Source organism: Aedes aegypti, chromosome 2 (assembly GCF_002204515.2).
Source record: "Aedes aegypti strain LVP_AGWG chromosome 2, AaegL5.0 Primary Assembly, whole genome shotgun sequence".
Taxonomy (NCBI): Eukaryota; Metazoa; Arthropoda; class Insecta; order Diptera; family Culicidae; genus Aedes; species Aedes aegypti.
The window spans coordinates 452,947,729-452,965,015 of record NC_035108.1 but is presented as its reverse complement, the minus strand read 5'-3'; positions in this window follow the sequence as shown (position 1 = coordinate 452,965,015).

The window sequence follows — 17,287 nt, the reverse complement described above, 5'->3', positions numbered from 1 at the left end:
AGAATTGAAGAGATTTACCCACATTGAGAATCTCTGTAGAAATCACAAATTCCTAGAATCAAGTTCAGAAGTACCACTGAAAGAGTTATCAGGAGGAATCATAAGATGATTCATTTGAGCTCTCTTTGGAGTAATGCTTGTAAATATTATTGAAAGGTTGTTTTTGAAAAATTTTGGTTATAATTCCTAGAAGAATTTCTGAAACAATGCTTGGAATGATTCCTTGATAAATATCTAAAGAAATCTATTTTTTCTTGTAGAATCCGTGGATAGATTGCAAATGAAACCTTAGCAACAATCCCCTAAAAGAGTTCATGTTATTGCTTAATATTTGTTAGTTTGAAATTTAGCAATAAAGGCCCCAATAAAATTGGAACAAATGTCAAGACTAAAAATATGTTTTTCCGCAGTAACTGACAATTTGACAAAAAAAAAAAAAAAAAAAAAATAAACGCTATACCACGTGTTATTATTTTTCAGTTTTGTCATTAATTACGAACAAAACTGCTTTTTCAGTATTGATTTTAGTTCTATTTTAAAAGGGTTTCGAGGTGGAGGAGTCCTTATCGCCGTCAAGAAATCATTCCAGTGCGAGCTGGTAATATGCAATGGTTGCGAGCATATCGAGCAGATTACTGTTCGCATAAAACTGCAAGGTTGTTGGCTGATCATCTGTACAATATACCTTCCGCTAAATTCTGGACCTGATCTGTACTCGACTTGCTCATCAGTCATTCAGCAAATTACGGAGTCCATGTCGGAGTCAGATATTTTCCTGCTGCTAGGCGATTTCAATCTTCCAAATCTCCGCTGGCAATTGGACGAAGATTTCAACGGCTACCTTCCGTCAAACGCTTCCACTGAGCAAGAGCTGGCACTCATCGAGGCCACTATTGCAAACGGTCTCCAGCAGATGAACAACATCGTGAACGCCAACGGTAATCTACTAGATCTAATCTTTGTTAATTTACCGGAGCATCTCGATCTAGTCGAGCCACCACTCCCACTTTTAGCAGTGGACACACATCATATGCCATTCGTCGTGCTTCTCAGCACAAACTTTCCCGATGTCTTTGACGACCAATTTGAAGATATTGGCTTTAACTTCCAGCGCTGCAACTTCGACGTTTTAAATGCTGCTCTATCCTCTATCAGCTGGGAGATCCATCCAGACAGTTCGGTGGATAACGCTCTCACGACATTCTACAACAAACTAAAGCAGGTAATCCTAGAATATGTTCCTCGTAAGCATCGCGCTACTAACTCCGTCTACAATAAGCCATGGTGGACCACAGAGCTACGAAACCTTCGCAATGTCCTCCGAAAGAGCAGGACCAGATACTTCTCGTCCAGATCTGCTGCCAACAAAAATCATCTCCGTGATGTAGAGATCCGTTACAACACGCTGCTTCTTGCCACCCACAACGACTATATCGCTCGAATCCAATCCTACGCAAAACATAACCCCTCGTCCTTCTGGAACTTCATCAAACGCCAGCGCTCTAACAACTGCATTCCTGCAAACGTAGAGTATTCAGGACATTCAGCCAGCACAAATTCTGAAGCAGCCGACTTGTTCGCAGCGTTCTTTGAAAGCGTTTTTACTCGAGTCTCTCCGGTGCCCCGCCATGACAGATTCCAGAACATACCCTCGTTCGACATTAGCATCCCATTACCTCAATTCTCAACAGAAGAAGTTTCGCAGGCCTTGAACGACCTCGACGTTAAGAAGGGTTCTGGAGACGACAATCTTCCCCCGTTGTTATTTAAACGATGCGCGTCCACACTCGCAGGTCCAATCACGGATGTCTTCAATCGATCTCTCGCCGAGAGGAAATTTCCTGGCGCATGGAAAAATGCTATTATTGTACCAATTCACAAATCTGGCAGCCGTAACCGTGTTGAAAACTACCGAGGTATCACGCTGTTATGCTGCTTGAGTAAGGTGCTCGAGAAGCTCATGTACAACATCCTGTACAACGCCGCATTGCCGATCATATCGAATAGTCAGCACGGGTTCATGAGGAATAGATCGACTACAACGAACCTCATGTGTTATGTCACTGCATTATCTCGCGAGGTGGAAGCGCAACAGCAGGTAGATTCAATCTACATAGATTTTGCGAAGACTTTCGACACTGTACCGCATCTTTTAACCGTCGAAAAGATGTCGCACCTGGGGTTTCCAGGATGGGCAACTCAATGGCTGTTTTCGTATCTCTCCAATCGAACGGCATACGTGTCCGTCAACTCCGCAAGCTCTAGCGCGTTCGAAATAACTTCGGGAGTACCGCAAGGAAGCGTCCTCGGCCCGCTGATCTTCATAATTTTTGTGAAAGATCTGTATCAGCTGCTCTCGTCTTGCAATTTATCCTTCGCAGACGATCTTAAGCTATACCGGGTAATTCGCTCTGCTTTGGACTGCATAGCTATGCAAGCGGATGTCGACGCTATTATTGTGTGGTGCAGTGACAACGGAATGCGAATCAATAGAAACAAATGCAAAGTGATATCTTTCACTCGCCGCAATCATCAATACAGGCATGAATATACCGCAGGGTCTGCCGTAATTGAACGCGTTCAATCAATCTGCGATCTCGGAGTAACAATCGACTCAAAAATCAGATTTAACGAACACGTCGCAATTATCACTGCTAAGGCTTGGTCAGCGTTGGGATTCGTTAGACGACACGCCTCGGAATTCACCGACATCTACGCGCTGAAATCCCTATTTTGTGCATTAGTCCGGAGCATACTAGAGTATGCAGCTCCCGTGTGGTCACCATACCATGTGACGCAAACGTTGAGGATTGAACGTGTTCAGAAGAAATTTGTGCATTTTGCATTGCGCCACTTACCGTGGATTGATCCTACAAATCTTCCTCATTACCCAGACCGCTGCCAACTCATCAATTTGGAAACTCTGTCGGCAAGGAGGACCCAGCTGCAGCAATTGTTTATCTTTGACACCATATGTGGCAACCTCGACTGTCCTGCTCTTCTCGGTGAAGTCTCTTTCAACGTTCCTCCACGGCGATTTCGTAGTTCCTCTTTATTGACAATCCCTTATCACAGGACTGCTTATGGTCAAAATAACTCTTTTAGTTTGTGTGTTAGAGCTTTTAATGACGTTAGTGATCGGTTTGATTTTAATTTGTCGAAAGTGATGTTCAAAACTAGGATTAAAAATTTAGGTTTATCAAATTTTAATTAACTTTAAGACAGTCTGTACGTCGTAGACGAAGACGGTGAAATATAATAATAAAAACAGAAAAGATCTTTTAAATGTTGTCATAAATTTTGAAAGGTCTTCCAAATATCTTCGGTTCCACTCAAATGTCTTCCAGTGGAACTGAACACTAGGAAACAAAATCTTATCTAACTGTTTGATTCAAAACCGATTTTTAGAAATAAACTATAACTGCTTGGAAGATTGGAAGATTTTGGAAGGTTTCAGAATGGTTACCCGGACAACCCTATCTCCACAATATACCGTTTTGTCTCAAATTCCGAACACTCGGTTTTCGTATGAAGATTTGATTGAAATGTTTCGCTGAAATATGCCATCAAATCACAAGAAATGCCAGACAATTGCAATTCAATTTTATCGTATTCCAATCTATTTTATACCTCGGGAGTAGTAACGATTCTCTAGTTCGAGACCAGTAAAACTAGCTGAATTTAATTACGAAATTATTTCATTGAATACGTTTTATTCGTGCTGTTCGGAATTCGAATCAAGGTGTTCGGAATATGAGACAGAATTAATACAGTGTTCGGCATTTGAATCAAAATGTTGTTCCAAACTTTTACGTAAAACAATACTAAACAAGTTAAAATAAACAATTTTCTCGGCTCACCCAACAGCTAACAGTTAGACTTTGCGGATAAATTAAAATTTCCACAAATATGAGCTAATTTATGTCTACCAGATACATTTGAAGTCACTGTTGGCCTTAAGTGTTCGGAATATGAGTCAAAACGGTAACCTTTCATGACATGTGGGGGCCTTCTTTAGTCGAGTGGTTAGAGTCCGCGGCTTTAAAGCAAAGCCATGCTGAAGGTGTCTGGGTTCGGTTCCCGGTCGGTCCAGGATCTTTTCGTAATGGAAATTTTCTTGACTTCCCTGTGCATAGAGTATAGTAAAATCGTATCTGCCACACGATGTACGAATGCGATAATGGCAACTTTGGCAAAGAAAGCTCTCAGTTAGTAACTGTGGAAGTGCTCATAAGAACACTAAGCTGAGAAGCAGGCCCTGTCCCAGTGAGAACGTGAATTCCAAGAAGAAGAAGACATGTGTCAGTAGCATATGATTACCATCAATTTCCCTAATGCGAAAGTTTGCATATAGTTTTTGTTTGCACTGTGTGCGGGCTCACCCCAGTGAAATATTGCATTTTTACCAGAATCCCTGTGCCTCGCAGACCAGGACCTACCCAGTTGCATATTTATAATCATTAGCTGAATTACGACGAGGGATGTACTCGAACGCATACACCATCAACCCGCGATGAACTTCCGGCTTGGTCCTCCGAGCTATCCTCTTCACCCTGGAACATCAGGTGCACCAGATTTAGCGCACAGTTCATGTTGCTGCTGTTGGCTTTCCGGAATGTGAAATTTATGATGGAATGTTTCCCTGTCGGTAGCGTCGCGACACCCGGGAATAGTATCACAATTAGTGCGACTCAAATTATCCTGTCGGTTCCCAGTGGTTGTGCTGTGTGCATATGTGTATGTGTGTTGGGAGTGTTTTATTGTTTGCACTTGCGACATTGTTTTAATAGCAGTAGTACTGCTGGCTTCTAATCAAATTGATTTGAAACTAATTCAACCGCTTGCTGAAGCAGGTCTAATTTGACGGGTTTGCAGAGAAATAATAGCATTTTGTATCTCGAACAAAATATTTATGGATACAGTTGTAGATCATACATTCGGTCTACCGAATTTGTTGCTGATCAGCCCCTGTTACTTTTCAAATTTCCCATGAAGTGATTCTCAATATTGTCAATCCTACATTCAATGATCACAGAGCTAATTAAGAAGCTCTTGAAACAAATTCCATTGTTAAGCAAGAAGCATTGTTATTCCAAAATGCTCCCTTATTCAGCGCCTATATAACAAGAGAGAAAATTCTTAGAGTCAACCATATCCAGATCTTCAAGCTTGAGAAATACTGCTAAGTTGCTCTGATTTGGATATCATTGAAAATTTGTGCTATATACGTGAGAATACGCATGCAGTATAAAACGTTTCCCTAATTGTGTCAGTTTTGAATATTTTTGTTCAAACATTTCACTTATGAATGATTGTATTGCCAACAAAGTTAATGCCAATAGAGCATAAGCTTTGAGCGACCGGAAAGCGACTACGGCCAACGGAAGGAAAATTCGAAATCGGTTGCATCATGCTCTCCACAACAAGTTGGTGTTGTTTCGATGCTATGCTGCTGTGCTAAAAATGAATCTCCGCAATATATGCAACCGGCTAGACACCGTAGGCAGATCGTATGTGCTGTTGCTGTGTATGCAATCAAAACACGACAGCTATTATAGCGAACGGCTACGGCTATTCGATGGAGACGAGTGGTCGGTTGTTCTGCTTTCATCGGAAACTGTTATCACTATTTTCATATGTTCATTAGTATCATCTCAAACATAACATTCATGGCTTGTATTTACGTAGGTTTTATGTGTTAGGCAACTAGACTTTTATAAACTTTTTTTTTGTTCTCTTTTACGTGTTCGACAACATTTTGTTAAAAGCATGTTACCTACATTTCATTTGCCAAATAGAAACCTCGTTGAACTTTACTGAAGGACTACTCTAGAGAAGTCTCCCATCTCTCGCTCGCTTTCGATTATAACAGTGCAATATTAAATAATTCGGGAAGTTTTTCCTTGGCCAGCGTTTCATATAAAAACGCAACAGAAGAGTGGCTGAGTTATTGATTAAAGAGAAAGTAAACAAAGACAGCCTCTCAATGTAAGATAGATCCTTTTGAAAAGTTACGCGAGCAATAACATGCTTGTTAGTCAAAAAATTGAACACAGAGCACTTTTTCATATTATACAAAGCACTTATCATGTAGAAGATAGCAATGGTTTTTGCCTAAGATTATTCATAATTTTCAAAACATTTGCTCAAATGATTTAACATTGCATATTATAAGTGATTCATAAGTAGTATACCAGGCAGGTAGCTTCAGAATCATCCTAAAATTTTATACTGAATATACTCTGTAGAGCTTTATGTTGCCGTTTCGCCCCAAAGCCAGCATCTCAGTATAGTGTTCTTAGGAGGTTCTTAACTGAGAGCTTTCTTGGCCGATTGACTATTTCTGCATATCTGTATTTCGTGTGTCAGGTTTTGAAGACAATCTATGCCCTGAGAAGCTGAGAAAATTTCCAGCCTGGAAAGATTCTCGACCGGTGGAATTCGAACCCACGACCCTAATGTTGGTCTTGTTGAATAGCTGCGCGTTCACCGCTGCGGCTATGTGGGTTCCTTAGAACCGTCTGTTTGATATTAAAACAGCTGGTCGATATAGCATACAATAGCAGGCCCAAAATTTATCACAAAATACTCAGGTTTTCGAAAAAAAAAAAAATGTTTAAATTTGTTCCAAGAATGCAGCTATAAGGAACACCAACTATTACAGGATTTTTGTCAAATTAAACTCTGTTTATCAACCTGAAGTGTTTAATAGATTTGACAGAAAACATAGACATAATTTAAAAGTGTATGTTGAACAATAATAGTTTTTATATATTCAAATCAAACTTTCATGCCAGTTACTTTTGAATATTGTTTGATATGTCTAGAAGAGCAAAATCAGTTGGATAAACATCAGATGGAGTAAATCAAATTCGTTATACGTAAGTGGTGAGTGGCCCCGGCAAAAAGCATCCATTCCTCAGAGAGGTTATATTTTTTTCCTTTTTTTTTCGTTTCTGGCGTTACGTCCCATCGTCTTTTGCTAGGCGTGAAACAGTGACAAATCAACGTCTAGCAAAAGGCGATGAACAAATAGCGGCACACCTAAAACCTCCCTGAGAAAGGCTGGAAATTACGTTGGAAGTTACATAATTGTCCCGCTTTCATTACGTTTGACCGGAAAATCCATATCAACCGGTTGTATCGAACAGCTTTATCTGATAATAAATCTTCGAGCTGTTTAGCTGTTAAGTAGATGAAAAACCGAATTTAGTACTATTCCATTTAATTCTACTAGAGTTCGATCTTTTGACACATACGCGTATTTCGACCTCAACTGTAAAGCTGTCTTCAGATAGATCTGAACAATTGTAACAAATGATTAATGCTACGTACTAATCTCAAAATACGGCTGAATAAGTCCAAATAAGTGTGAAATTTTCTAATAAAATTGCTAAATGACTATCCCGCTTTCATTATGAGCCATAAAAAGAGGGTTTTATTATTCACATAAGATAAGGGTTCATTTATTTGATTAAAAAAATAGGATCCTAAAGCCCTGTCCCAATTTTAATACAAAACGCTTTAATTCAGGCCATAAACTTATTTTTACGCAGTTTTTAAGGAGGCAGAAGAGGGCCGATGAAAAAAAAACTATTTTGCTTCGAATGATACTACTGACTATTTGAAATTCCTCGTTTTGTTTAGACAAGCCCATATGTGTTCTTATTTTTTCGTTAGACGAAATTGATACGAAACCGTCTATTAAAATATGACCGATATGGGACCGTCCACAAATGACGTAGCATTTTTTCACTGATTTTTTACACCCCCCTCCCCCCTCGTAGCATTTCGTCACAAATGCCGATACCCCCCCTTAGAAAATACGTAGCATATCAAGCACCCCGCCCTTAGTTTTTTTAAATTTGTTTTCCTCAGTGATTGGGCTAAACGAAACATTAAAATCCAGAAATTCAAATTTTGATATTAATTACTGACTGAAATGTCAGGATAATCTGACGAATGATAGTTTGATATACAGTTGCGCTCAAAAATCATTTGGAAAACAGATTAAATTAACTTATTTCCTGTTTAAGTTACATAATTTTGGTTCGCAGTTTAAATTTTATTTGGTTAAATTTAGGTTAAATTTGATTTGTAGTACTTTGATATTGTTAAAACCTAACACAAGCTCGGATTGATAAATATAACAGCAATAAGTAAGGTTTCAAAATATTTTAAAATATATTAAACAGAAATATTGTTGTATTAGATGATTTTATTAATTTTTCGCGGATGAGAAGCAGATTTCAGAGAATATGATCAACAAAATACCTTAATTTGTAAGGGGCCTCTGTAATTATTCGCTAAATTCAAATCCATTCAGCAAACTACATAGAGAAAAAATAATATATGTAATATTTGAAACTAACGATGTTTATACAATCAACTTTATTAGTATTTCAACTGAACTTCACCATCGTCACCTATACTGAAATATTCTCACACAAATTGAAGACAAACAAGTTGAAGTACGCCATCTTTATTGGGAGAATTTGCAAATAAATATTGGAATAAATTTGTAATGAACAACCTAAAAGGAACTAAAATGTACGAAAATACTGAAAATAATGGTTAAAAAGGATTCTGGTGGTCCTGGGAAGATAATCCAGATTATTATTATACAGGCTGTTCCATCAAAATCATTGATATATCAAAACAAATTGTTGAGTTGGCTGAGTGGAGATATCATGTAACACTTAAACATCTTGTTTTACTATAGTAACGTTAATATTTACCTAAATGAGCATATTATATTCTTTTGAGGAAATAAAGCTCTAACAAAAAATGTGTAATAATCTATAACAGTTAATTCTATGTCTTGTTAATAAATGAAAAAAAAAACATTATTTTCCAAGTCAATGAAGCGTTGATTTTTACTTAACTTATTAAGCTTTTAATTTGTTAATTTATAAATCAAATAATTTGGACACAACTACAATATAAAATTCACATAACTATTTAAAGCTTCATAAAAACTGTTAAATTGTCAGGAAAATTACAAATTGCTTGGATATTTTGGAATTTTATAATATTGATGTTTTGAATGTTTGAAATTTTAACTTAAGTTAAAAAATTCAGACAAAAAAGTTTGATAAAACCTGTTTGTCAAATTTTTCTACTCTTTTTAACGAAATAATTCAAAATGCTACGTCCACAAGTTGAGACCCCTCCCTCCCCCTCGTCACACATCGTCACAAATTCGAGAAGCCCCCCCTCCCCCCTAAAATGCTACGTCATTTATGGACGACCCCTATGAACTGAAAACCTGTTGGCGGTCAATTCCAGATCTGAGGTCAAAGTGAGCTTTACTTTCGTTTCAGAGAGTGAGCAATGGCGCTTTAGCCTAGGCCTTACAGCCAGGACATGAGCAAGAAATACCTGTGTTCCATCCCCAAAAACGGAGACAGAACACACACGGAGTGTGCAAAGCCACTCCCAACGATTTCATCAATATCCCTTAAATAGAACGGTTGGTACGATTGTCCCCGTTTCTTGTTTCATAATTTTGAAAATTCTCGTCTATCATGTTATTCGTTCGTACTTAATCTGATCGCTGTGAATTTTCGAATTTTCTTCAAACCCAAGTCTGTACAGTGGGCCTGACCATTTGAATATCTGTATCATATCATCGATTTGCTGCAAACATTAATACTGACAAGAAAATGACGGAAGATGTTCCGGTATTTCCAGGATGCTTTTCATTATTGGCTGTGCAAGCACTTAGAATAGAATAGAATAGATTGTTTTCATTATTCATATCTATACAAAAATGCGTACATATTGAATAATAAGTAATCAATCTAAGAGTCCTTCTTATAACAAGACTGTCAAATATCATTCCTGAAATAATTTAGATAATTGGGCGTTGCATTGCCCCTCCCTGATGCCGATGGGAAAAAAATGCTGGTAGGTTGAGCTTATGTTTGAATTCCTGAGAAGTTGTCGTCAACATTCTTATAAGAAAAAAAATCGTTCTGATTGACTTCTTCAAAAATTACGCCAAACAATTTGACTTCGGTTCTAGATCTCACCAGATATCATTTGACGATTCTTTCTACAGCCTTCACTGCATCTTGAGTGTAATGTGTCAACAATATTTTACGTAATTCAAAAAGATTTCCCAAGTTATCTTAAAACAAATTCCTCCAGAAATACTTCAATGAATGTGTCAAAAAAATGGATAAGAACACAAATTTTTCTAGATGTTTTCCTTTTGATTCTTCTTTAAAGATTTCATAAATAATCACTCCATGTTTTATTCCTGAATCCTTTTCTCGGAATACCTCGAATTTCTTCAATGAGTCTTCAGCAATAACTCAAGGCTTTTCGCAACAAGGGTTGTCATGTCTATTATGGCTTGAACCAGCCGACGATGTTTTGAAAAAAAAAAACCTGAAGTTCGTAGACATGAAAGTCAATTTGTACAAATTGAGATGTAAAATTGTGAAAAATAATGAAATCGTTCGGGTAGCCATCGATCCCACGACTCCCAATACGCTAGACTGGGCGCGTTAACCAACTACGCCACAGAACGGGTAACGGGTTCGTGACGGACTTTGGATTCATGTTGGCCGACGGCGCTGCAGAATCGTTACTCGTTCTGTGGCGTAGTAGGTTAACGCGCCCAGTCTAGCGTATTGGAAGTCGTGGGATCGAGGCGAACCAGAACTATTCCATTACTTTTCACAATTTTACATCCCAATTTGTCCAAAATGACTTTTATGCCTGCGAATTTCAGGTTTTATTACAAAGTTTTTGTTTGGGAATGTATCTTTGTAGTGCTACCAGAACTTTCTTCAAAACATAAGGCTCCATGAACTGTTTATAACAAAGAACGTACAGGGTAATACTTCAAAAATTCGCTTAAGATGACACCTTCGGAAATTCTTCTGCAGTTTGTCATGCAAGGCTACTCGAACACGTTCAGAAGATAAGCCTGGAATTCCGCTTCAGGAATCATATAGGTATTTTAAGGAATCATTTTAGTATTTAAAAAAAATGTTTGAAATTTATGGATAACTTAATGAACTCCTTCAATGATTCCTAAAAATAGCGCACCTATTCTCATTTTTTTTATATATTTCTGATTAAATCTTTTTGTATATTCCTGATTCAGAAATACCATTTGGAACTTCTCCAAAATTCATTTAAAATTCTTCCTGAAAAGTAATTTATGTTTAATAGCTTTAGTAGAAATTTCAGTTGAGTTGATTGTTGAGCTTGAAGAAGTTTGCAGAGTGTCTCCCACAACTGCAGTTTGTGTAGGTATTTCTGCTATATATATTTTTGCGCATCAATGAAAAAAAAGATACATTGCCGATTCCTGTTTTTTTTTTGGAACTTCGTCAGGTAATTCTACAATCCTTCCTGCAGTTCTTTTGAAAGTCTTCGAAAATCTTTGATGAGATTGCGAATTATTCAAGAGTCCCATCACTCAGGAATTGATCCTTAGAAAAAATCTAATAATTTTTTAAAAATTTCTCCAAACATTAAAATATGAATCACTTCACAGATACATTAGAAATTGTTTCAGAGATTTTTCAGGACTTCAACTTATGCTTCCTGGGTTTACTTTCATTTATCTATGGATGCCTTTTAGAGCATAGTATAGCATAGCATAGACTGACTGTACATGTCAATGGTTGCTACTCCGTGATTGATCGGAACTGGTAAAAATTGCACTACGATCCAAATAAATAAGGGATGGGAGTTACCGCTTACTCTCGAAGTGCAATTTTAGCAGATCTAATATTATTGATCAATAACGGCGCCGGCCAAGTCCTTACAGTCAGTTGGGATGGGGAAGGATTGTTAAGGTGTAATGATTGTTGCTTCTAGAGACCGAGAATACCTCTGCATCTCCACAATCACCACGAAAAGGGTGTTTATTAGTGAGGGAGGAAAAGATCTGGGAGTCACCTCTGGTCGGTGATGCGATCCATGGACAAGGGGAAATATACGACTTATATTTAAAGCTAGTTTTGTATTTTTGTCTCGAGAAGTTTTTGGTAGAAGCTTTAAAAAATACGTCAACATCTATAATGTCGAACAATTCAAAAGACGCTTTTCTTAATGACGAAAACTGAAAATTACATGTACATGTATATTTTAAATTATATGAAACATAAATAATGCCGACACTTGTAGTGACGAACCATACATAGTTTGTTTGAAAATTACATATGAGTATTACTGTGCATTTTGTCTCGAAATGGTAGAAGTTTTAGAAAATACGTCAAGATTCACAATGTCGAACAATTCAAAAGATAATTTTTAATAATGTCAAAAAGAGAAAAATATATGTATATTGAAATTGTATAAGAAAAAAGCATCGAGTAAAGTGGGGCAAAAGTTCGAGTGGGGTAAGAATTTCTTTTCAAGATTTCTAGCTCAATTCAAAACAAATCTTATAAATGTCATGGTGGTTCGAATACTATTCAAGTAAGAGACTTTCAATCCAAATATCATAAAAATCGATTGAGATTTGGAAAAGTATGGCTATTTGTAGTTTTTCGACGTGAATATTGTAATTTTTGGTCAAACTTTCGTTGCATGGAACCAATTGTAGATAAAATCTTTTTCAATATTTTATGTAAGGGCGTTTCTAGGCCTATCATAAGGTTGCTTTGAGGTGCATTAGTTTTTGCATAAATGCTTGAAAACAATTTTTGGCCCATAGTGGGGCAAAAGTTCGAATCAGCGGGGCAAAAGTTCGACCCATGTATAAAATCACGGAAAAAATTGCAAATTGCCTAAAACCCACATATTATCTTCAAATTCAGTTAAATTTGTGTGATCGTGTGAAAACTGCTACCAAAATTTAACGTTTTCACTTAGTTTTGCGAAAAACTGCTATTTTTGAGTATATTACAATTAACTCGGTTTTGGCCATTTTTTTGATGAAAATTTAGTGTGTATTTTTCGCCAAACATAAGTTTACGGCTGGTGTAAAGTATGTCTGTCATAAAAGAATCGATATTTTGTGTTTTCGCCAGCGAACTTTTGCCCCACACTAGATTCGAACTCTTGCCCCACCGGTGGGGCAAAAGTTCGAATAAGACAATCAATTTTGAGACTGTTATAACTAAAAATGGGTAGATAATTTAACACAAGTTTGTTCAGCAAAATTATAGCCAATATGTTGAAGGTTCACTGTATGGTATTTGTTTTGTTTTCACTGCTATTGTTTTCCTGGAAACTTTGATTATACCACTAAGGTCGAACTTTTGCCCCACCTTACTCTAATGCCGACACTTATAGTGACGAACCATACAAAGTTTGTTTTAATATTACATAAAAGTTACGCTTTCAAGAAAAAATGTGGTATCATAAGCATGAAACGTACTCACCAGTTGGTAATCCATTCTCGACTGAACACAAAACTGGCACTGACAGCAAAACTTCTTGGCGTCCCGAAAACAAACCGTCTTGCTTGGGCCTTCCCAAATACCTACCCAGCTAGACGCTCCAAAACAGGGAAAAAAAGTTCTCCGGCGACGAAAACACGCGCGAAACCGTGAGCAAAATCTATCGAACGACGCAAAACCGAACTGTCCTGCTTGGGCTTCACGAACCGGATAAACCAAATAAATGATATTGTATCATTTGATTGAAAAAATAAAAAAGATATTCCTTGCCAAGTTTGGTTGTTTTTCTCAATGAGAATGGGATATTCCGGGAGAAAACGTGAGCACCAAAACTCTCATTTATCTATGGATGCCTTTTAGAACACAAAAACTTCCTCTGCAAAATTCGTAGGATTTTTTTTGTCCAGAATATTGCTTCTTTGCATCAACAAGTTTCTGCAAGGGATCTTCTTAGATTTTTTTGAATAGATCCTTGGAGAAGTTCGTGAAAATATTCTGGAGTATTTGTAGGAGGAATTGCATAGGAAAGTCCTCGATGATTTATTCTTGAGAACATTTATTTTAAAATCTGCAAATGAAATTCAGGGAGAATTCTTTCAAATTGTATTCTTGGAAATTTGAGGAAAAGCTCTTGAGAAATTCATTCTTACTATTTTAGAGAAGTTCCTGAGAAAAATCCGTGAATAAATTCTTATATGATAAACATGTGTAGAAAAATTGGCAATCTGAAAAAAATCAGCCTTTTTCAAAGATATCTCTGATACAATCTATCTTCTATATATATATATATAAATAAAAATGGAATGGTGTTTGTATGTCACGAAATGGCTTACGAACGGGTTAACGGATTGGAATGATTATTTCTCCGTTTTGTTCGTCAAGGGTTCCGACGTGTTTGTGTGTATAAAAATCCCAGGCTATTTACCGGGAAAGTCGGAAAAAGGAAAGTGGACGAAACTGTCATTTTGTATGGGACGATCCATAGCGTTTTCAACAGCCTACTTGATGGCAAGACGAAGTTTGTCGGGACCAATAGTTCATGATAAATTTCTTGTATGAGTTTCATTAAGAGCCTATAGAGAAATCAATCAGGGAAGAGCTCGGTGAAAGCTTTTGTTTATATAATTCATGGAAAATTTTTGGCCCCGGAAAAATTACCAACAGTAATGTTTTAGGAAATATCTTGAGTACATCTCAATAAAAAATGTTAGAAGAATTTTGAAAGAGTTCCTTGTAATATCTTGAATCGATTCTTGGAATGCATTGACAATACCCAGTAAAAAAATAAAGAGGAATTTCGAGTGTAATTCCTGAATGAATTCAAGAGGAATTATTTGAAGCCATGTTTTGGAAAATTTGATGTATTGTTGGAATTCGGAAAAATCATTGGAATAGTGTACGGAGGAATCTTTTGATAAATTTTGGTGTGGAACTTATGGACTCATGTCTTCTGTTTCTAAAGCAATGATTTCGATAAACTACATTGAAGAGTTTCTGGAAAAACTTCTTGAAGACTAGAAATTACCTCAAGGGTTACTGTCTAATTCCTTGGAGGAATACTTGCGAGATGCCTGAAAAATGCATGTGAAATCTTTTTTAGGGAATTCATAGATGAACCTTATGAAATCCTTACATCCCGTGGCTTGGCTGCCGTTTAATGGGACTAACCAATCTAATCTTCAGGCGTTTTCCATTCCGGAACCAAGACACGTTTCGAACTCCTCTTCGCTAACTGTAAAAGGACCTTCAAAGTTTAACGTTTTATGCACAGCGGTTTTGTATAAAGATCGTTTTGCATGAAATTCGTAAAAAAGTTTTTGAGGTCACTCTGATTGAGGTCACTGATGGAAATCCTGGCTACGCCCATGGATCAAAACTAACAAAATTCAAATTTGGACCAGTTTTTCAAATTAAAATTTAAGTATTATATAGTCAAGTAGATGAAAAAACCGAATTTAGTATTATACCACTTAATTCCACTGGAGTTTGTATCCATTGACATACTTATACGCGTATTTCGACCGCAACTGTAAGGCCGTCTTCAGTTTCGTGTACTAGACTCGATTTCTATTATTATGATACAGCCGTTATTTGAGCATGAAATTTGCCGTTCTATTGTGTTCTTGTATAAAAACCAGATATTATCATAAATTTTAGGCCTTAATACAGTATTTACAGTTGCATAATTTAGTATATTTCACTAGAACAAATTCATATGTACAACTATTTGATTATTACGCCATAGATGAAATATTTCTTGGCGCTAACTAAGGATCCAACAAGTAAATCATCGAATCAATATCTTCTAATATAAATAAATCCAAGAAATATGTAAAAGAATATAGAATCACCGAAGATTTATGAAAGAAAAAGTTTATCACATCCAAATGTATTTTGATCTCGAATTACACTATGCTGCCGGACGCTTCGAAAGCCGGACACTTGCCTTTCAAAAGGTGTTTTTTGACTGAAGTCCGATGTTTTACTCTTAGGATCCATGATAATGACGTTTTTTTGTATGCTTCATCCAAAAATTGGACGAGTTAATATTTTTTAGGAGGACTAGGGTCAGTGTTGTCACATATTTTCCGACGCTCATCTGTGTGTTTGGCTAAAAACATCTGTTTTGTCTTAAGTTAACCTCCAAAAATCTTGGTAAAAATCTGTGTCGCGTATAAATTCAAAACATAATTTGTTCAGAATAAAAAGGACCTTTGCAAACATAATATGGCTGTTTTTGGTATGTCAACAATTTCAATTAGAACTTATTCTATTACAAGTAAGTTAGAGGTGCATAATTGTATCTACAAATATAAATACGCAAGTTTTTGAGAAAAAATAAACAGAGTAATGGCACTTCTGATATATATCTTCCAAAACCGTGTCCTAAACTTGAAGAATATCCTAGAATGTTAAAAAAAAACTTTGCCTATATCAAAATTCTGTGATCTGTGATCATCCAAAATTTGTTTTCTCATGGTAGCTTAACGTTTTATGAGCACAACAGTATTTTTTGCAATTTTTACATCTCTAAATCACGAGTGATCAATTCATAACTCAAAAATACAATTTCTCTCATTGAAAGACGGATTACATAATGACAGCTCACTTTTTACCATAACCTTGAGGTGTTATAGTCGTTTTAGTTAATCGTGCACAGCTTGTTTACGAATTGCAAAGGATGCAATGGTGCGAAAATGAAAAGGATGTCTTGCCGAACATGGTGCAGTTTGTCAATGTTAGGTTGTCTGTTTTGGAACTTCTTCAACATTTTAAAAAACTTGTTTGATATAGTTCCGGGGCTCAAAACTTATTAAAATTTGTATTGGTAATGGATTCAATTTTGAACGACAAATCTAAAAATGAAATAACCTGAACACTCCTCAAAAACAGAATTGAAACCTTACCAAGAAAATTATCTAAAGCAGTTTTAAGACAAATCACTTATTAGTCAATTCTATAATACAAAAAAAATCTCAGCATATGTCTCCACAAGACTATAGCTTCCTAGCCCCCGCATTTATAAATATGGCCTTAGGCCTACCACTATTACATTCAACTCACCATAACTCGATATAGAAGGGACCATCGTGTTAGAGGGGTATCGAGTTACAGAATGCATGGGACCATCGAGGTAGCCATGAAAACCAACTTTTCCTATGGTTCTCTAACTCTAAATATTTAGATACGAATTATAGAGTAAGGAAGAGTTGACTGTAATTATTTTCGCTGTTATTAATAGAAGAAAGCCATTGTATTCAATTCGTGTATGTCATGTAAGGACGTCAATACATTTTTGATGACTCTTGTATCACTTCCAGTATGATTCGATTATTACATTATAGATGCTATTCTTGAGAGATAATACGCATTTGAACTAATCACTATCGGAACAATAGAGTCTGAAGTTGACAGTT